This window comes from Hippocampus guttulatus, chromosome 14 (assembly GCF_054856545.1).
Source record: "Hippocampus guttulatus isolate MCC_2025c chromosome 14, RoL_Hgut_1.0, whole genome shotgun sequence".
Taxonomy (NCBI): domain Eukaryota; kingdom Metazoa; phylum Chordata; class Actinopteri; order Syngnathiformes; family Syngnathidae; genus Hippocampus; species Hippocampus guttulatus.
The window spans coordinates 18,046,686-18,069,500 of NC_141274.1; positions in this window are offsets into that span (position 1 = coordinate 18,046,686).

The window sequence follows — 22,815 nt, forward strand, 5'->3', positions numbered from 1 at the left end:
ACTGACACCAATACACAACCAAGACACCCAAGGACACTTTACAATAACAAAAAACACAAAACAATACGGGTTGAGCAGCTGTCATTTTTTTGTGAGAGTTAATTTTTTTCCAGAACAACACTCACAAAATTAGATATAGGTCTACATGACTTCCAACATTGTGATGTGCACTCACAGCAGCAATACCAGTTTTCGGCCTCTCAATTCATGCAAATTCTTCTCAAGACACTGCTCATGGTACCACCTTTCGCACTGGGTCTCGTCAAAAGGGGGCCGGGGGGAGAGAACCCTAACATCGCAAGATTATATGTTCGGAAATTTCAATCAGGAATACTCTAAGTTGCTTTTAAAATTCAATTTTCTTCTTTTACTTGAACCAACCCAATTTCAATGATGCATGCAAAGCATCATGAAGACAATGTCGATGCAAGATAAATTGTGTGTTCTTCCATTGTAAAAATCACTCGTTTTGTCAGAAGACCTTTTCGAGGTGGTTTTGCCATTTAGAGCATGCCACAGTGCATGGCGAGAACAAATACGACAACATGACGGAATATCAGTGAACATTAAACTTAAAATTCACAGTGTGTAAACATGGGATTGAAATTTTATCTTGACATTTTATTTTCATCAGAGCAGTGAATAACACGAGATTTTTCGTTGTGGTACAAGTCATAAAAAATGACTTTCAGAATTCATCCCTGGTATCAACACTTCCTTTTCATGAAGTAGTTTGAAACAAAATATATCTTTGGCATCATTTCTGGATGCCACCATTAAACATTTTTTGCATGGGTGATCATCATCCAATAAACCTGCTGTGGTCAGTATTTCTGACGATTGTCTTGTTCTCTTATTTTCCATCGCCACATAATGTTCTAAAATTGATGCACGGAATGTCTGGGGAAGGCCTTCATCAGTTCCAATCTTAATTTGATCACACAACACATTCCTATGAAGATATGTTTAAACTCAGAAAACGTGCTCGGCTCGTGCGTAAAATGCATTTAAAGCAATAAAAACTCAAATTGAGTGTCACGCCTAAACCAAAGGACTTATGCACACACTTCAACATGTATTTAGTTCAGGATGTCCTCCTGAAGCCTAAATGAGCATTAATTTGACTACACAACTCATTCCTATGAAGATACATTCAAACTCACAAAACGTGCTCAGCTCGGGCTGAAAATGCATTTAAAGCAATAAAAACTCAAATTGAGTGTCACGCCTAAACCAAAGGACTTATGCACACACTTCAACATGTATTTTGTTCAGATGACCACCTGAAGCCTAAATGAGCATTAATTTGACCACACAACTCATTCCTATGAAGATACATTCAAAGTCAGAAAGCACGCTCAAGCTCGGGCTGGAAATGCATTTAAAGCAATAAAAACTCAAATTGAGTGTCACGCCAAAACCAAAGGACATATGCACACACTTGAACATGTATTTAGTTCAAGAGGTCATCCTGAAGCCTAAATGAGCATTAATTTGACCACACAACTCATTCCTATGAAGATACATTCAAAGTCAGAAAGCGCGCTCAAGCTCGGGCTGGAAATGCATTTAAAGGAATAAAAATTAAAATTGAGTGTCACGCCTAAACCAAAGGACCTATGTACACACTTCAACAAGTATTTACTTCAGAATGTCCTCCTGAAGCCTAAATGAGCAGTAATTTGACTACACAACTCATTCCTATGAAGATACATTCAAACTCACAAAACGTGCTCAGCTCGGGCTGAAAATGCATTTAAAGCAATAAAAACTCAAATTGAGTGTCACACCCAAACCAAAGGACTTATGCACACACTTAAACATGTATTTTGTTCAGGATGACACCCTGAAGCCGAAAAGAGCATTAATTTGACCACACAACTCATTCCTATGAAGATACATTCAAACTCACAAAACGAGCTCAGCTCGGGCTGAAAATGCATTAAAGCAATAAAAACTCAAATTGAGTGTCACGCCTAAACCAAAGGACTTATGCACACACTTCATGTATTTAGTTCAGGATGTCCTCCGGAAGCCTAAATGAGCAGTAATTTGACTACACAACTCATTCCTATGAAGATACATTCAAAGTCAGAAAGCGAGCTCAAGCTCGGGCTGGAAATGCATTTAAAGCAATAAAAACTCAAATTGAGTGTCACGCCTAAACCAAAGGACTTATGCACACACTTCAACATGTATTTAGTTCAGGATGTCCTCCGGAAGCCTAAATGAGCAGTAATTTGACTACACAACTCATTCCTATGAAGATACATTCAAACTCAAAAAACGTGCTCAGCTCGGCAGAAAATGCATTTAAAGCAATAAAAACTCAAATTGAGTGTCACGCCTAAAACAAAGGACTGATGCATACACTTCAACATGTATTTTGTTCAGGATGGCCTCCTGAAGCCTAAATGAGCATTAATTTGACTACACAACTCATTCCTATGAAGATACATTCAAAGTCAGAAAGCGTGCTCAGCTCGGGCTGAAAATGCATTTAAAGCAATAAAAACTCAAATTGAGTGTCACGCCTAAACCAAAGGACTTTTGCACACACTTAAACATGTATTTTGTTCAGGATGACCTCCTGAAGCCTATAGGAGCATTAATTTGACCACACAACTCATTCCTATGAAGATACATTCAAACTCACAAAACGAGCTCAGCTCAGGCTGGAAATGCATTTAAAGCAATAAAAACTCAAATTGAGTGTCACGCCAAAACCAAAGGACATATGCACACACTTGAACATGTATTTAGTTCAGGAAGTCATCCTGAAGCCTAAATGAGCATTAATTTGACCACACAACTCATTCCTATGAAGATACATTCAAACTCACAAAAGGTGCTCAGCTCGGGCTGAAAATGCATTTAGAGCAATAAAAACTCAAATTGAGTGTCACGCCTAAACCAAAGGACTTATGCACACACTTCATGTATTTTTTTTCAGGATGGCTTCCTGAAGCCTAAATGAGCATTAATTTGACTACACAACTCATTCCTATGAAGATACATTCAAAGTCAGAAAGCGCGCTCAGCTCGGGCTGAAAATGCATTTAAAGCAATAAAAACTCAAATTGAGTGTCACACCTAAACCAAAGGACTTATGCACACACTTCAACATGTTTTTTGTTCAGGATGACCTCCTGAAGCCTATATGAGCATTAATTTGACCACACAACTCATTCCTATGAAGATACATTCAAAGTCAGAAAGCGCGCTCAAACTCGGGCTGGAAGTGCATTTAAAGCAATAAAAATTAAAATTGAGTGTCACGCCTAAACCAAAGGACTTATGCACACACTTCAACATGTAGTTCAGAATGTCCTCCTGAAGCCTAAATGAGCATTAATTTGACCACACAACTCATTCCTATGAAGATACATTCAAACTCACAAAACGTGCTCAGCTCGGGCTGAAAATGCATTTAAAGCAATAAAAACTCTAATTGAGTGTCACGCCTAAAACCAAAGGACTAATGCACACACTTCAACATGTATTTAGTTCAGGATGTCCTCCTGAAGCCTAAATGAGCAGTAATTTGACTACACAACTCATTCCTATGAAGATACATTCAAAGTCAGAAAGCGCGCTCAGCTCAGGCTGAAAATGCATTTAAAGCAATAAAAACTCAAATTGAGTGTCACACCTAAACCAAAGGACTTATGCACACACTTCAACATGTATTTTGTTCAGGATGACCTCCTGAAGCCTATATGAGCATTAATTTGATCTGACAAATCATTCCTTTGAAGATACATTAAAACTCAGAAAACGTGCTCATCTCGGGCTGAAAATGCATTTAAAGCAATAAAAACTCAAACTGAGTGTCACGCCTAAACCAAAAGACTTATGCACACTCTTCAACATGTATTTTGTTCAGGATGACCACCTGAAGCCTAAATGAGCATTAATTTGACCACACAACTCATTCCTATGAAGATACATTCAAACTCACAAAACGTGCTCAGCTCGGGCTGAAAAAGCATTTAGAGCAATAAAAACTCAAATTGAGTGTCACGCCTAAACCAAAGGACATATGCACACACTTCAACATGTATTTTGTTCAGGATGGCCTCCTGAAGCCTAAATGAGCATTAATTTGACTACACAACTCATTCCTATGAAGATACATTCAAAGTCAGAAAGCGCGCTCAAGCTCGGGCTGGAAATGCATTTAAAGCAATAAAAATTAAAATTGAGTGTCACGCCTAAACCAAAGGACCTATGTACACACTTCAACATGTATTTACTTCAGAATGTCCTCCTGAAGCCTAAATGAGCAGTAATTTGACTACACAACTCATTCCTATGAAGATACATTCAAACTCACAAAACGTGCTCAGCTCGGCAGAAAATGCATTTAAAGCAATAAAAACTCAAATTGAGTGTCACGCCTAAAACAAAGGACTGATGCATACACTTCAACATGTATTTTGTTCAGGATGGCCTCCTGAAGCCTAAATGAGCATTAATTTGACTACACAACTCATTCCTATGAAGATACATTCAAAGTCAGAAAGCGTGCTCAGCTCGGGCTGAAAATGCATTTAAAGCAATAAAAACTCAAATTGAGTGTCACGCCTAAACCAAAGGACTTTTGCACACACTTAAACATGTATTTTGTTCAGGATGACCTCCTGAAGCCTATAGGAGCATTAATTTGACCACACAACTCATTCCTATGAAGATACATTCAAACTCACAAAACGAGCTCAGCTCAGGCTGGAAATGCATTTAAAGCAATAAAAACTCAAATTGAGTGTCACGCCAAAACCAAAGGACATATGCACACACTTGAACATGTATTTAGTTCAGGAAGTCATCCTGAAGCCTAAATGAGCATTAATTTGACCACACAACTCATTCCTATGAAGATACATTCAAACTCACAAAAGGTGCTCAGCTCGGGCTGAAAATGCATTTAGAGCAATAAAAACTCAAATTGAGTGTCACGCCTAAACCAAAGGACTTATGCACACACTTCATGTATTTTTTTTCAGGATGGCTTCCTGAAGCCTAAATGAGCATTAATTTGACTACACAACTCATTCCTATGAAGATACATTCAAAGTCAGAAAGCGCGCTCAGCTCGGGCTGAAAATGCATTTAAAGCAATAAAAACTCAAATTGAGTGTCACACCTAAACCAAAGGACTTATGCACACACTTCAACATGTTTTTTGTTCAGGATGACCTCCTGAAGCCTATATGAGCATTAATTTGACCACACAACTCATTCCTATGAAGATACATTCAAAGTCAGAAAGCGCGCTCAAACTCGGGCTGGAAGTGCATTTAAAGCAATAAAAATTAAAATTGAGTGTCACGCCTAAACCAAAGGACTTATGCACACACTTCAACATGTAGTTCAGAATGTCCTCCTGAAGCCTAAATGAGCATTAATTTGACCACACAACTCATTCCTATGAAGATACATTCAAACTCACAAAACGTGCTCAGCTCGGGCTGAAAATGCATTTAAAGCAATAAAAACTCTAATTGAGTGTCACGCCTAAAACCAAAGGACTAATGCACACACTTCAACATGTATTTAGTTCAGGATGTCCTCCTGAAGCCTAAATGAGCAGTAATTTGACTACACAACTCATTCCTATGAAGATACATTCAAAGTCAGAAAGCGCGCTCAGCTCAGGCTGAAAATGCATTTAAAGCAATAAAAACTCAAATTGAGTGTCACACCTAAACCAAAGGACTTATGCACACACTTCAACATGTATTTTGTTCAGGATGACCTCCTGAAGCCTATATGAGCATTAATTTGATCTGACAAATCATTCCTTTGAAGATACATTAAAACTCAGAAAACGTGCTCATCTCGGGCTGAAAATGCATTTAAAGCAATAAAAACTCAAACTGAGTGTCACGCCTAAACCAAAAGACTTATGCACACTCTTCAACATGTATTTTGTTCAGGATGACCACCTGAAGCCTAAATGAGCATTAATTTGACCACACAACTCATTCCTATGAAGATACATTCAAACTCACAAAACGTGCTCAGCTCGGGCTGAAAAAGCATTTAGAGCAATAAAAACTCAAATTGAGTGTCACGCCTAAACCAAAGGACATATGCACACACTTCAACATGTATTTTGTTCAGGATGGCCTCCTGAAGCCTAAATGAGCATTAATTTGACTACACAACTCATTCCTATGAAGATACATTCAAAGTCAGAAAGCGCGCTCAAGCTCGGGCTGGAAATGCATTTAAAGCAATAAAAATTAAAATTGAGTGTCACGCCTAAACCAAAGGACCTATGTACACACTTCAACATGTATTTACTTCAGAATGTCCTCCTGAAGCCTAAATGAGCAGTAATTTGACTACACAACTCATTCCTATGAAGATACATTCAAACTCACAAAACGTGCTCAGCTCGGGCTGAAAATGCATTTAAAGCAATAAAAACTCAAATTGAGTGTCACGCCCAAACCAAAGGACTTATGCACACACTTAAACATGTATTTTGTTCAGGATGACACCCTGAAGCCGAAAAGAGCATTAATTTGACCACACAACTCATTCCTATGAAGATACATTCAAACTCACAAAACGAGCTCAGCTTGGGCTGAAAATGCATTAAAGCAATAAAAACTCAAATTGAGTGTCACGCCTAAACCAAAGGACTTATGCACACACTTCATGTATTTAGTTCAGGATGTCCTCCGGAAGCCTAAATGAGCAGTAATTTGACTACACAACTCATTCCTATGAAGATACATTCAAACTCAAAAAACGTGCTCAGCTCGGCAGAAAATGCATTTAAACAATAAAAACTCAAATTGAGTGTCACGCCTAAACCAAAGGACTGATGCATACACTTCAACATGTATTTTGTTCAGGATGGCCTCCTGAAGCCTATATGAGCATTAATTTGACCACACAACTCATTCCTATGAAGATACATTCAAACTCACAAAACGTGCTCAGCTCATGCTGAAAATGCATTTAAGGCAATAAAAACTCAAACTGAGTGTCACGCCTAAACCAAAAGACTTATGCACACACTTGAACATGTATTTTGTTCAGGATGACCACCTGAAGCCTAAATGAGCATTAATTTGACCACACAACTCATTCCTATGAAGATACATTCAAACTCACAAAAAGTGCTCAGCTCGGGCTGAAAATGCATTCAAAGCAATAAAAACTCAAATTGAGTGTCACGCCTAAACCAAAGGACTAATGCACACACTTCAACATGTATTTTGTTCAGGATCGCCTCCTGAAGCCTAAATGAGCATTAATTTGACTACACAACTCATTCCTATGAAGATACAATCAAAGTCAGAAAGCGCGCTCAAGCTCGGGCTGAAAATGCATTTAAAGCAATCAAACCTCAAATTGAGTGTCACGCCAAAACCAAAGGACATATGCACACACTTGAACATGTATTTAGTTCAGGAGGTCATCCTGAAGCCTAAATGAGCATTCATTTGACCACACAACTCATTCCTATGAAGATACATTCAAACTCACAAAAGTGCTCAGCTCGGGCTGAAAATGCATTTAAAGCAATAAAAACTCAAATTGAGTGTCACGCCTAAACCAAAGGACTTATGCACACACTTCAACATGTATTTTGTTCAGGAGGACCTCCTGAAGCCTAAATGAGCAATAATTTGACCACACAACTCATTCCTATGAAGATACATTCAAACTCAGAAAACGTGCTCAGCTCGGGCTGAAAATGCATTTAAAGATATAAAAACTCAAATTGAGTGTCACACCTAAACCAAAGGACATATGCACTCACTTCAACGTGTATTTTGTTCAGGATGACCTCCTGAAGCCTATATGAGCATTAATTTGACCACACAACTCATTCCTATTAAGATACATTCAAACTCACAAAACGTGCTCAGCTCGGGCTGAAAATGCATTTAAAGCAATAAAAACTCAAATTGAGTGTCACGCCTAAACCAAAGGACGTATGCACACACTTGAACATGTATTTTGTTCAGGATGGCCTCCTGAAGCCTAAATGAGCATTAATTTGACCACACAACTCATTCCTATGAAGATACATTCAAAGTCAGAAAGCGCGCTCAGCTCGGGCTGGAAGTGCATTTAAAGCAATAAAAACTCAAATTGAGTGTCACACCTAAATCAAAGGACTTATGCGCACACTTCAACATGTATTTTGTTCAGGATGACCTCCTGAAGCCTATATGAGCATTAATTTGACCACACAACTCATTCCTATGAAGATACATTCAAACTCACAAAATGTGCTCAGCTCGTGCTGAAAATGCATTTAAGGCAATAAAAACTCAAACTGAGTGTCACGCCTAAACCAAAAGACTTATGCACACACTTCAACATGTATTTTGTTCAGGATGACCACCTGAAGCCTAAATGAGCATTAATTTGACCACACAACTCATTCCTATGAAGATACATTCAAACTCACAAAAAGTGCTCAGCTCGGGCTGAAAATGCATTTAAAGCAATAAAAACTCAAATTGAGTGTCACGCCTAAACCAAAGGACTAATGCACACACTTCAACATGTATTTTGTTCAGGATGGCCTCCTGAAGCCTAAATGAGCATTAATTTGACTACACAACTCATTCCTATGAAGATACATTCAAAGTCAGAAAGCGCGCTCAAGCTCGGGCTGAAAATGCATTTAAAGCAATAAAAACTCAAATTGAGTGTCACGCCTAAACCAAAGGACTTATGCACACACTTCAACATGTATTTTGTTCAGGAGGACCTCCTGAAGCCTAAATGAGCATTAATTTGACCACACAACTCATTCCTATGAAGATACATTCAAACTCACAAAACGTGCTCAGCTCGGGCTGAAAATGCATTTAAAGCAATAAAAACTCAAATTGAGTGTCACGCCTAAACCAAAGGACTTATGCACACACTTCAACATGTATTTTGTTCAGGATGGCCTCCTGAAAGCCTAAATGAGCATTAATTTGACCACACAACTCATTCCTATGAAGATACATTCAAACTCAGAAAACGTGCTCAGCTCGGCCTGAAAATGCATTTAAAGCAATAAAAACTCAAATTGAGTGTCACGCCTAAACCAAAGGACTTATGCACACACTTCAACATGTATTTTGTTCAGGAGGATCTCCTGAAGCCTAAATGAGCATTAATTTGACCACACAACTCATTCCTATGAAGATACATTCAAACTCACAAAACGTGCTCAGCTCGTGCTGAAAATGCATTTAAGGCAATAAAAACTCAAACTGAGTGTCACGCCTAAACCAAAAGACTTATGCACACACTTCAACATGTATTTTGTTCAGGAGGACCTCCTGAAGCCTAAATGAGCATTAATTTGACCACACAACTCATTCCTATGAAGATACATTCAAAGTCAGAAAGCGTGATCAAACTCGGGCTGGAAGTGCATTTAAAGCAATAAAAATTAAAATTGAGTGTCACGCCTAAACCAAAGGACTTATGCACACACTTCAACATGTATTTAGTTCAGAATGTCCTCCTGAAGCCTAAATGAGCAGTAATTTGATTACACAACTCATTCCTATGAAGATACATTCAAACTCACAAAATGTGCTCAGCTCGGGCTGAAAATACATTTAAAGCAATAAAAACTCAAATTGAGTGTCACGCCTAAACCAAAGGACTGATGCATACACTTCAACATGTATTTTGTTCAGGATGACCACCTGAAGCCTATATGAGCATTAATTCGACCACACAACTCATTCCTATGAAGATACATTCAAACTCACAAAACGTGCTTAGCTCGGGCTGAAAATGCATTTAAAGCAATAAAAGCTCAAACGGAGTGTCACGCCTAAACCAAAAGACTTATGCACACACTTCAACACATATTTTGTTCAGGTGACCACCTGAAGCCTAAATGAGCATTAATTTGACCACACAACTCATTCCTATGAAGATACATTCAAACTCACAAAAGGTGCTCAGCTCAGGCTGAAAATGCATTTCGAGCAATAAAAACTCAAATTGAGTGTCACACCTAAACCAAAGGACACTTCAACATGTATTTTGTTCAGGATGACCTCCTGAAGCCTATATGAGCATTAATTTGATCACACAACTCATTCCTATGAAGATACATTCAAACTCACAAAACGTGCTCAGCTCGGGCTGAAAATGCATTTAAAGCAATAAAAACTCAAACTGAGTGTCACGCCTAAACCAAAAGACGTATGCACACTCTTCAACATGTATTTTGTTCAGGATGACCACCTGAAGCCTAAATGAGCATTAATTTGACCACACAACTCATTCCTATGAAGATACATTCAAAGTCAGAAAGCGCGCTCAAGCTCGGGCTGGAAATGCATTTAAAGGAATACAAATTAAAATTGAGTGTCACGCCTAAACCAAAGGACCTATGTACACACTTCAACATGTATTTACTTCAGAATGTCCTCCTGAAGCCTAACTGAGCAGTAATTTGACTACACAACTCATTCCTATGAAGATACATTCAAACTCACAAAACGTGCTCAGCTCGGGCTGAAAATGCATTTAAAGCAATAAAAACTCAAATTGAGTGTCACACCTAAACCAAAGGACTGATGCATACACTTCAACATGTATTTTGTTCAGGATGACCACCTGAAGCCTATATGAGCATTAATTTGACCACACAACTCATTCCTATGAAGATACATTCAAACTCACAAAACGAGCTCAGCTCGGGCTGAAAATGCATTAAAGCAATAAAAACTCAAATTGAGTGTCACGCCTAAACCAAAGGACTTATTCACACACTTCATGTATTTAGTTCAGGATGTCCTCCGGAAGCCTAAATGAGCAGTAATTTGACTACACAACTCATTCCTATGAAGATAAATTCAAACTCAAAAAACGTGCTCAGCTCGGGCTGAAAATGCATTTAAAGCAATAAAAACTCAAATTGAGTGTCACACCTAAACCAAAGGACTTATGCACACACTTCAACATGTATTTTGTTCAGGATGACCTCCTGAAGCCTATATGAGCATTAATTTGACCACACAACTCATTCCTATGAAGATACATTCAAACTCACAAAACGTGGTCAGCTCGGGCTGAAAATGCATTTAAAGCAATAAAAACTCAAATTGAGTGTCACGCCCAAACCAAAGGACTTATGCACACACTTAAACATGTATTTTGTTCAGGATGACATCCTGAAGCCGAAAAGAGCATTAATTTGACCACACAACTCATTCCTATGAAGATACATTCAAACTCACAAAACGTGCTCAGCTCGGGCTGAAAATGCATTTAAAGCAATAAAAACTCAAATTGAGTGTCACGCCTAAACCAAAGGACTGATGCATACACTTCAACATGTATTTTGTTCAGGATGACCACCTGAAGCCTATATGAGCATTAATTTGACCACACAACTCATTCCTATGAAGATACATTCAAACTCACAAAACGTGGTCAGCTCGGGCTGAAAATGCATTTAAAGCAATAAAAACTCAAATTGAGTGTCACGCCCAAACCAAAGGACTTATGCACACACTTAAACATGTATTTTGTTCAGGATGACATCCTGAAGCCGAAAAGAGCATTAATTTGACCACACAACTCATTCCTATGAAGATACATTCAAACTCACAAAACGAGCTCAGCTCGGGCTGAAAATGCATTAAAGCAATAAAAACTCAAATTGAGTGTCACGCCTAAACCAAAGGACTTATGCACACACTTCATGTATTTAGTTCAGGATGTCCTCCGGAAGCCTAAATGAGCAGTAATTTGACTACACAACTCATTCCTATGAAGATACATTCAAACTCAAAAAACGTGCTCAGCTCGGGCTGAAAATGCATTTAAAGCAATAAAAACTCAAATTGAGTGTCACGCCTAAACCAAAGGACTTATGCACACACTTCAACATGTATTTTGTTCAGGATGACCTCCTGAAGCCTAAATGAGCATTAATTTGACCACACAACTCATTCCTATGAAGATACATTCAAACTCACAAAACGTGCTCAACTCGGGCTGAAAATGCATTTAAAGCAATAAAAACTCAAATTTTAAAAAACTTTACCAGTGTAGGCAACTTAATAATAATAATAATACTAATAATACATTTTATTGATAAGCGCCTTTCAAGACACCCAAGGACACTTTACAATAACAAAAAACACAAAACAATACGGGTTGAGCAGCTGACATGTCTGTCATTTTCTTGTGAGAATTAATTTTTTTCCAGAACAACACTCACAAAATTAGATATAGGTCTACATGACTTCCAACATTGTGATGTGCACTCACAGCAGCAATACCAGTCTTCGGCCGCTCAATTCATGCAAATTCTTCTCAAGACACTGCTCATGGTACCACCTTTCGCACTGGGTCTCGTCAAAAGGGGGCCGGGGGGAGAGAACCCTAACATCGCAAGATTATATGTTCGGAAATTTCAATCAGGATAACTCTAAGTTGCTTTTAAAATTCAAATTTTTTCTTTTACTTGAACCAACCCAATTTCAATGATGCATGCAAAGCATCATGAAGACAATGTCGATGCAAGATAAATTGTGTGTTCTTCCATTGTAAAAATCACTCGTTTTGTCAGAGGACCTTTTCCAGGTGGTTTTGCCATTTAGAGCATGCCACAGTGCATGGCGAGAACAAATACGACAACATGACGGAATATCAGTGAACATTAAACTTAAAATTCACAGTGTGTAAATATGGGATTGAAATTTTATCTTGACATTTTATTTTCATCGGAGCAGTGAATAACACGAGATTTTTCGTTGTGGTACAAGTCATAAAAAATGACTTTCTCATAAGCTTTCAGAATTCATCCCTGGTATCAACACTTCCTCTTCATGAAGTAGTTTGAAACAAAATATATCTTTGGCATCATTTCTGGATGCCACAATTAAACATTTTTTGCATGGGTGATCATCATCCAATAAACCTGCTGTGGTCAGTATTTCTGACGATTGTCTTGTTCTCTTATTTTCCATCGCCACATAATGTTCTAAAATTGATGCACGGAATGTCTGGGGAAGGCCTTCATCAGTTCCACTGCCATCTGAAAAAAAATAGCTTGTTTGTCTTGTGGGAGTGACAAAACTGTTTCGGGCGAACAATTTGAAAACACAATTTGTACAAGGCTGCATAAAGCTGGACGATCGCTTGGTTGTGCGTTGAAGTTTTGGACCCTGTGTTGTCAACCCGCGCCACTTTCGGCCTGCCTGGCTTGGAGGAGCTCCGGCGGGGACAAACTGGCGGCATCGCTTCTATACCGGCCCGTCGCGGGCGTATTCGACGAGGTTTATTAGCCCGTTGCTTGACACCCGCGCCCCTCCCGGCTTCCCGCAAGATCCCCCTGATCAGAGCTGCATTGCGATCCGCTAGGAGCAGCCGCGCCCGGGCCGTGTTTTGCAGCGGCATTGTACGATATTTCGCGAGGATGGCCGTGAGCTTTTCACCCACTTCGCTTGCAACCCGGGCCACGTTGGACCGACGGGCGCGGCGAAACTCCGGCGAGGTCAGGCGGGTGGCGTATTTTCCTTCACAGAATGTCGCGCGGGTGTGCGTCGAAGTTTTCTGCCCTTTGTGTTAGGGTCCATTGTTTGTCCACAGTGTCGACCCTCCCTTTTGATTTTGCGCCCGGGACCTAACCGACGCTGTCGCTTGGCCCCGCCAGAGCTGCGCCGTGCCTGGCGGGCCGGCAAAGGCGAGTGTTGCAAGCGAAGAGGTGGAAGACCTCGCGCACACCAACACGACCTGCCGGGAGCAAAGCTGCTGCCCGCTCGGCTCCGCCAGAGATGCACCTCGCTTTGAGGGAGAGGGGGCGCGGTGTGCAATCAAAGGGAAGAAAAACTTGGGAATCAAACCGCGCGAAGGTCCGGGACCGAACCGATGCCACCCGCTTGGCCCTGCCGGAGTTGCGCGGGGCAGGTAGGGCCGAGAGTGGTGTGTGTGATAAGCGAAGCGGAGGAACAGCTCACGCCCGCCCGTGAGAAATTTCGGACAGAGCCGTTTTTGCCCACGGCCGAGCCGGAGTTGCTCCGCTGCGGCGCTCAGGCTGTTCCGACGAGGATGTTGGGGCGGAGCGCTGGGAGAACCGCGGGTGTTAAGCAAAGTGTTCGGCTTCGTGAGAGATGAAGAGAGGAACCACGCGCAGACACAAAAAGCACAGAAGGGTTTTATTGCCAGTAAGCGAGACAGGCCGAGGTGGTCACAACTGAAAGGTAGTCAAAATGATCAATTCGAGGAGTGCAGGAATCCTGGAGCGGTACGGCGTCGTCGACACGGCAGGAAGGATCTCTGACGAAGTGACAATGGGTGGCTCTTCAGGCTGGCTTTTATGCTGCAAGTGGCAGATGAGATAATGACTCGCAGGTGTGTCGGGGAGGCAGGTGCACTGATTAGAGAAGCGCCCATCCCACACTGAAAAAGGTAACAATAACTTTTTGGGAGCGGCAAATTCCCCCACAGGAGAACAGAGAAATAGTGGTTTGATTTCGTGGAGTTCGTGGCGCAATGCATGAGGCGTCTGACTACAAATCAGGTCATGCTCGGCCAAAGAGAGGGCGTCCACCAGGTTGAAAAAGAGATGAAGAGCAAACACTGTCAATACATAATAAAGTTTCTCTGTCCCAATATCCAAAAAAAAAAGCCCAGTCCGAAGTAGCAAGATTAAGAAAATCTTTTGAAAAAACGCTCACATGAGGCGGATTTTGAGCCTTGCCTATGCAGTGATATTAATAATAATTGTAATAATAATCATGAAAAAGTGTGATGGTGGCGTGGCATTCATTTATCTTTTGAATTGGTGCGTTTAGATTTTTGTTTTTTGCTTTTCCTTGTATTTGGGTGTAGTTTCAAGCGCAGCTCATGTTCACACAACGCACATTTTATCTCATTATTTTTAGAGGGTCACAGGAAATCATATGGAAGGCTGCAATGGCCAACTCTCACCAGCAGAGGCTATCGTAAAGTGCTGGCCGTGCATGGACAAATAGGGCTCTCGCATTTCAGAAAGCACAAGAGTGACACAACGTGGCATCAGCTCTGAGCAGCAAATATTGTCAATTCATCGTCAATTTTTTCCGTCCCAAGAACCCCCCAAAAAAGTCAAAAGAGCCAAGATTTTTTAAAAACGCTCACATCAGAAGGATTTTGAGGCGTGTCGATGCAAAAAAAAAAGAAAAAAGAAAAAAGACAATTAAAAAGTGTGATGGGGACACGACGTTCTTTGAATTCTAAATTGATATATTTCGATTTTTTTTGCTTTCACATGTATTTGGTTTGAGATTCGATTTCAGCTCATGTTCACAGGGCGGACATTTTATGTTGTTGCTTATTTTTAGAGGGTCATAAAAAAAATCCCAGACTTGACTTCTTCGTTTACAGTTGACTGAATAGGGATGATTGTTTTATTTGGGAGCAGAGAGATGTTGACTTAAATTCGCGGAGTTTATGATGCCACGGATAACGTGTCTCAATACGATTCAGTATTCGTTCGCGGAACGTCGCGCGGCTGGAAGCCGACGTTTTCTGCCCTTTGCGTTCGAAACCATTGTGTGTCCACGGTGCCGCCCCTCCCTTTTTTTGTCTCTTTTTCAGTGTGGGCTGGGCGCCTCTCGAATCAGTGCACCTGCCTCCCCTACACACGTGCGAGTCTTCATCTCATCTGCCACTTGCACCATAAAAGACAGCGTGAACAGCCACCCGTTGCCAGTTCGTCAGCGATCCTTCCTGCCGAGCTAGCTGCTGCCACGCCGTTACGCTCCAGCATTTCTGCACTCCTCAACGTGATCATTTTGACTAGCTTTCAGTTGTTTACACCTCGACCTGACCAACTTTCTGGCAATAAAACCCCTCTTCATTTTTGGTGTCTGTGTGTGGTTCTTGTATTGATCTCTCACGAAACCTAACACTTTAATTCACATTGGACCCAAACTCCTCGTTTGGAGCGTCCCTCGCGCCGAAACGGTGCAGCATCGGCGGTGCCGTGGGCATAAACAACTCGGTACGACATTTCGCGCGGGTGGGCGTGAGATGTTCCTCCGCTTCACTGGTAACCCTGGATACTCTCCGCCGTACGGGTGCCGTGCGCCCTGAACCCGAAGCAATGAGGGACATTTTAGGGCGGTCGGGTTCGGGTAGGGGTAGGGCTCGGGCTCGGGCTCGGGCCGCCCGATCTTACTTCTGCTCCGGCGGGGCCAAGCGGGTGGCATCCGTTCGGTCCCGGACCTTCGTGCTGTTTGATTACCAAAGGACTTATGCACACACTTCAACTTGTATTTTGTTCAGGATGACCTCCTGAAACCTAAATGAGCATTAATTTGATCACACAACTCATGCCTATGAAGATACATTCAAACTCACAAAACGTGCTCAGCTCGGGCTGAAAATGCATTTAAAGCAATAAAAACTCAAATTGAGTGTCACACCTAAACCAAAGGACTTATGGACACACTTCAACATGTATTTTGTTCAGGATGACCACCTGAAGCCTAAATGAGCATTCATTTGACCACACAACTCATTCCTATGAAGATACATTCAAAGTCAGAAAGCGCGCTCAGCTCAGGCTACAAATGCATTTAAAGCAATAAAAACTCAAATTGAGTGTCACGCCTAAACCAGAGGATTTATGCACACACTTCAACATGTATTTTGTTCAGGATGTCCTCCTGAAGCCTAAATGAGCATTAATTTGACTACACAACTCATTCCTATGAAGATACATTCAAAGTCAGAAAGCGCGCTCAAGCTCGGGCTGAAAATGCATTTAAAGCAATAAAAACTCAAATTGAGTGTCACACCTAAACCAAAGGACTTATGCACACATTCAACATGTATTTTGTTCAGGATGACCTCCTGAAGCCTATATGAGCTTTAATTTGACCACACAACTCATTCCTATGAAGATACATTCAAACTCACAAAACGTGCTCAGCTCGGGCTGAAAATGCATTTAAAGCAATAAAAACTCAAATTGAGTGTCACGCCTAAACCAAAGGATTTATGCACACACTTTAACATGTATTTTGTTCAGAAGGACCACCTGAAGCCTAAATGAGCATTAATTTGATCACACAATTCATGCCTATGAAGATGCATTCAAACTCACAAAACGTGCTCAGCTCGGGCTGAAAATGCATTTAAAGCAATAAAAACTCAAATTGAGTGTCACACCTAAACCAAAGGACTTATGCACACACTTCATCATGTATTTTGTTCAGGATGGCCTCCTGAAGCCTAAAAGAGCATTAATTTGACTAAACAAATCATTCCTATGAAGATACATTCAAAGTCAGAAAGCGCGCTCAGCTCGGGCTGAAAATGCATTTAAAGCAATAAAAACTCAAATTGAGTGTCACACCTAAACCAAAGGATTATGCACACACTTCAACATGTATTTTGTTCAGGATGGCCTCCTGAAGCCGAAATGAGCATTAATTTGACCACACAACTCATTCCTATGAAGATACATTCAAACTCACAAAAGGTGCTCAGCTCGGGCTGAAAATGCATTTAAAGCAATAAAAACTCAAATTGAGTGTCACGCCTAAACCGAAGGACTTATGCACACACTTCAAGATGTATTTTGTTCAGGATGACCTCCTGAAGCCTAAATGAGCAATAATTTGACCACACAACTCATTCCTATGAAGATACATTCAAAGTCAGAAAGCGCGCTCAGCTCGGACTGAAAATGCATTTAAAGCAATAAAAACTCAAATGGAGTGTCACGCCTAAACCAAAGGACTTATGCACACACTTCAACATGTATTTAGTTCAGGATGACCACCTGAAGCCGAAATGAGCATTAATTTGACCACACAACTCATTCTTATGAAGATACATTCAAACTCACAAAACATGCTCAGCTCGGGCTGAAAATGCATTTAAAGCAATAAAAACTCAAATTGAGTGTCACGCCTAAACCAAAGGACTTATGCATACACTTCAACATGTATTTAGTTCAGGATGTCCTCCTGAAGCCTAAATGAGCATTAATTTGACCACACAACTCATTCCTATGAAGATACATTCAAACTCACAAAACGTGCTCAGCTCGGGCTGAAAATGCATTTAAAGCAATAAAAACTCAAATTGAGTGTCACGCCTAAACCAAAGGACTTATGCACACACTTCAACATGTATTTTGTTCAGGATGACCACCTGAAGCCTAAATGAGCATTAATTTCACCACACAACTCATTCCTATGAAGATACATTCAAACTCACAAAACGTGCTCAACTCGGGCTGAAAATGCATTTAAAGCAATAAAAACTCAAATTGAGTGTCACGCCTAAACCAAAGGACTTATGCACACACTTCAACATGTATTTAGTTCAGGATGTCCTCCTGAAGCCTAAATGAGCATTAATTTGACCACACAACTCATTCCTCTGAAGATACATTCAAACTCACAAAAAGTGCTCAGCTCGGGCTGAAAATGCATTTAAAGCAATAAAAACTCAAATTGAGTGTCACGCCCAAACCAAAGAACTTATGCACAACCTTCAATATTTATTTAGTTCAGGATGACCACCTGAAGCCTAAATGAGCATTAATTTGACCACACAACTAATTCCTATGAAGCTACATTCAAACTCACAAAACGTGCTCAGCTCGGGCTGAAAATGCATTTAAAGCAATAAAAACTCAAATTGAGTGTCACGCCTAAACCAAAGGACTTATGCACACACTTCAACATGTATTTTGTTCAGGATGACCACCTGAAGCCTAAATGAGCATTAATTTGACCACACAACTGATTCCTATGAAGATACATTCAAACTCACAAAACGTGCTCAGCTCGGGCTGAAAATGCATTTAAAGCAATAAAAACTCAAATTGAGTGTCACGCCTAAACCAAAGGACTTATGCACACACTTCAACATGTATTTTGTTCAGGATGACCACCTGAAGCCTAAATGAGCATTAATTTGACCACACAACTCATTCCTATGAAGATACATTCAAACTCACAAAACGTGCTCAACTCGGGCTGAAAATGCATTTAAAGCAATAAAAACTCAAATTGAGTGTCACGCCTAAACCAAAGGACTTATGCACACACTTCAACATGTATTTTGTTCAGGATGACCACCTGAAGCCTAAATGAGCATTAATTTGACCACACAACTCATTCCTATGAAGATACATTCAAACTCACAAAACGTGCTCAACTCGGGCTGAAAATGCATTTAAAGCAATAAAAACTCAAATTGAGTGTCACGCCTAAACCAAAGGACTTATGCACACACTTCAACATGTATTTTGTTCAGGATGACCACCTGAAGCCTAAATGAGCATTAATTTGACCACACAACTGATTCCTATGAAGATACATTCAAACTTACAAAACGTGCTCAGCTCGGGCTGAAAATGCATTTAAAGCAATAAAAACTCAAATTGAGTGTCACGCCTAAACCAAAGGACCTATGCACACACTTCAACATGTATTTAGTTCAGGATGACCACCTGAAGCCAAAATGAGCATTAATTTGACCACACAACTCATTCCTATGAAGATACATTCAAACTCACAAAACGTGCTCAACTCGGGCTGAAAATGCATTTAAAGCAATAAAAACTCAAATTTTAAAAAACTTTACCAGTGTAGGCAACTTAATAATAATAATAATACTAATAATACATTTTATTGATAAGCGCCTTTCAAGACACCCAAGGACACTTTACAATAACAAAAAACACAAAACAATACGGGTTGAGCAGCTGACATGTCTGTCATTTTCTTGTGAGAATTAATTTTTTTCCAGAACAACACTCACAAAATTAGATATAGGTCTACATGACTTCCAACATTGTGATGTGCACTCACAGCAGCAATACCAGTCTTCGGCCGCTCAATTCATGCAAATTCTTCTCAAGACACTGCTCATGGTACCACCTTTCGCACTGGGTCTCGTCAAAAGGGGGCCGGGGGGAGAGAACCCTAACATCGCAAGATTATATGTTCGGAAATTTCAATCAGGATAACTCTAAGTTGCTTTTAAAATTCAAATTTTTTCTTTTACTTGAACCAACCCAATTTCAATGATGCATGCAAAGCATCATGAAGACAATGTCGATGCAAGATAAATTGTGTGTTCTTCCATTGTAAAAATCACTCGTTTTGTCAGAGGACCTTTTCCAGGTGGTTTTGCCATTTAGAGCATGCCACAGTGCATGGCGAGAACAAATACGACAACATGACGGAATATCAGTGAACATTAAACTTAAAATTCACAGTGTGTAAATATGGGATTGAAATTTTATCTTGACATTTTATTTTCATCGGAGCAGTGAATAACACGAGATTTTTCGTTGTGGTACAAGTCATAAAAAATGACTTTCTCATAAGCTTTCAGAATTCATCCCTGGTATCAACACTTCCTCTTCATGAAGTAGTTTGAAACAAAATATATCTTTGGCATCATTTCTGGATGCCACAATTAAACATTTTTTGCATGGGTGATCATCATCCAATAAACCTGCTGTGGTCAGTATTTCTGACGATTGTCTTGTTCTCTTATTTTCCATCGCCACATAATGTTCTAAAATTGATGCACGGAATGTCTGGGGAAGGCCTTCATCAGTTCCACTGCCATCTGAAAAAAAATAGCTTGTTTGTCTTGTGGGAGTGACAAAACTGTTTCGGGCGAACAATTTGAAAACACAATTTGTACAAGGCTGCATAAAGCTGGACGATCGCTTGGTTGTGCGTTGAAGTTTTGGACCCTGTGTTGTCAACCCGCGCCACTTTCGGCCTGCCTGGCTTGGAGGAGCTCCGGCGGGGACAAACTGGCGGCATCGCTTCTATACCGGCCCGTCGCGGGCGTATTCGACGAGGTTTATTAGCCCGTTGCTTGACACCCGCGCCCCTCCCGGCTTCCCGCAAGATCCCCCTGATCAGAGCTGCATTGCGATCCGCTAGGAGCAGCCGCGCCCGGGCCGTGTTTTGCAGCGGCATTGTACGATATTTCGCGAGGATGGCCGTGAGCTTTTCACCCACTTCGCTTGCAACCCGGGCCACGTTGGACCGACGGGCGCGGCGAAACTCCGGCGAGGTCAGGCGGGTGGCGTATTTTCCTTCACAGAATGTCGCGCGGGTGTGCGTCGAAGTTTTCTGCCCTTTGTGTTAGGGTCCATTGTTTGTCCACAGTGTCGACCCTCCCTTTTGATTTTGCGCCCGGGACCTAACCGACGCTGTCGCTTGGCCCCGCCAGAGCTGCGCCGTGCCTGGCGGGCCGGCAAAGGCGAGTGTTGCAAGCGAAGAGGTGGAAGACCTCGCGCACACCAACACGACCTGCCGGGAGCAAAGCTGCTGCCCGCTCGGCTCCGCCAGAGATGCACCTCGCTTTGAGGGACAGGGGGCGCGGTGTGCAATCAAAGGGAAGAAAAACTTGGGAATCAAACCGCGCGAAGGTCCGGGACCGAACCGATGCCACCCGCTTGGCCCTGCCGGAGTTGCGCGGGGCAGGTAGGGCCGAGAGTGGTGTGTGTGATAAGCGAAGCGGAGGAACAGCTCACGCCCGCCCGTGAGAAATTTCGGACAGAGCCGTTTTTGCCCACGGCCGAGCCGGAGTTGCTCCGCTGCGGCGCTCAGGCTGTTCCGACGAGGATGTTGGGGCGGAGCGCTGGGAGAACCGCGGGTGTTAAGCAAAGTGTTCGGCTTCGTGAGAGATGAAGAGAGGAACCACGCGCAGACACAAAAAGCACAGAAGGGTTTTATTGCCAGTAAGCGAGACAGGCCGAGGTGGTCACAACTGAAAGGTAGTCAAAATGATCAATTCGAGGAGTGCAGGAATCCTGGAGCGGTACGGCGTCGTCGACACGGCAGGAAGGATCTCTGACGAAGTGACAATGGGTGGCTCTTCAGGCTGGCTTTTATGCTGCAAGTGGCAGATGAGATAATGACTCGCAGGTGTGTCGGGGAGGCAGGTGCACTGATTAGAGAAGCGCCCATCCCACACTGAAAAAGGTAACAATAACTTTTTGGGAGCGGCAAATTCCCCCACAGGAGAACAGAGAAATAGTGGTTTGATTTCGTGGAGTTCGTGGCGCAATGCATGAGGCGTCTGACTACAAATCAGGTCATGCTCGGCCAAAGAGAGGGCGTCCACCAGGTTGAAAAAGAGATGAAGAGCAAACACTGTCAATACATAATAAAGTTTCTCTGTCCCAATATCCAAAAACAAAAGCCCAGTCCGAAGTAGCAAGATTAAGAAAATCTTTTGAAAAAACGCTCACATGAGGCGGATTTTGAGCCTTGCCTATGCAGTGATATTAATAATAATTGTAATAATAATCATGAAAAAGTGTGATGGTGGCGTGGCATTCATTTATCTTTTGAATTGGTGCGTTTAGATTTTTGTTTTTTGCTTTTCCTTGTATTTGGGTGTAGTTTCAAGCGCAGCTCATGTTCAAACAACGCACATTTTATCTCATTATTTTTAGAGGGTCACAGGAAATCATATGGAAGGCTGCAATGGCCAACTCTCACCAGCAGAGGCTATCGTAAAGTGCTGGCCGTGCATGGACAAATAGGGCTCTCGCATTTCAGAAAGCACAAGAGTGACACAACGTGGCATCAGCTCTGAGCAGCAAATATTGTCAATTCATCGTCAATTTTTTCCGTCCCAAGAACCCCCCAAAAAAGTCAAAAGAGCCAAGATTTTTTAAAAACGCTCACATCAGAAGGATTTTGAGGCGTGTCGATGCAAAAAAAAAAAGAAAAAAGAAAAAAGACAATTAAAAAGTGTGATGGGGACACGACGTTCTTTGAATTCTAAATTGATATATTTCGATTTTTTTTGCTTTCACATGTATTT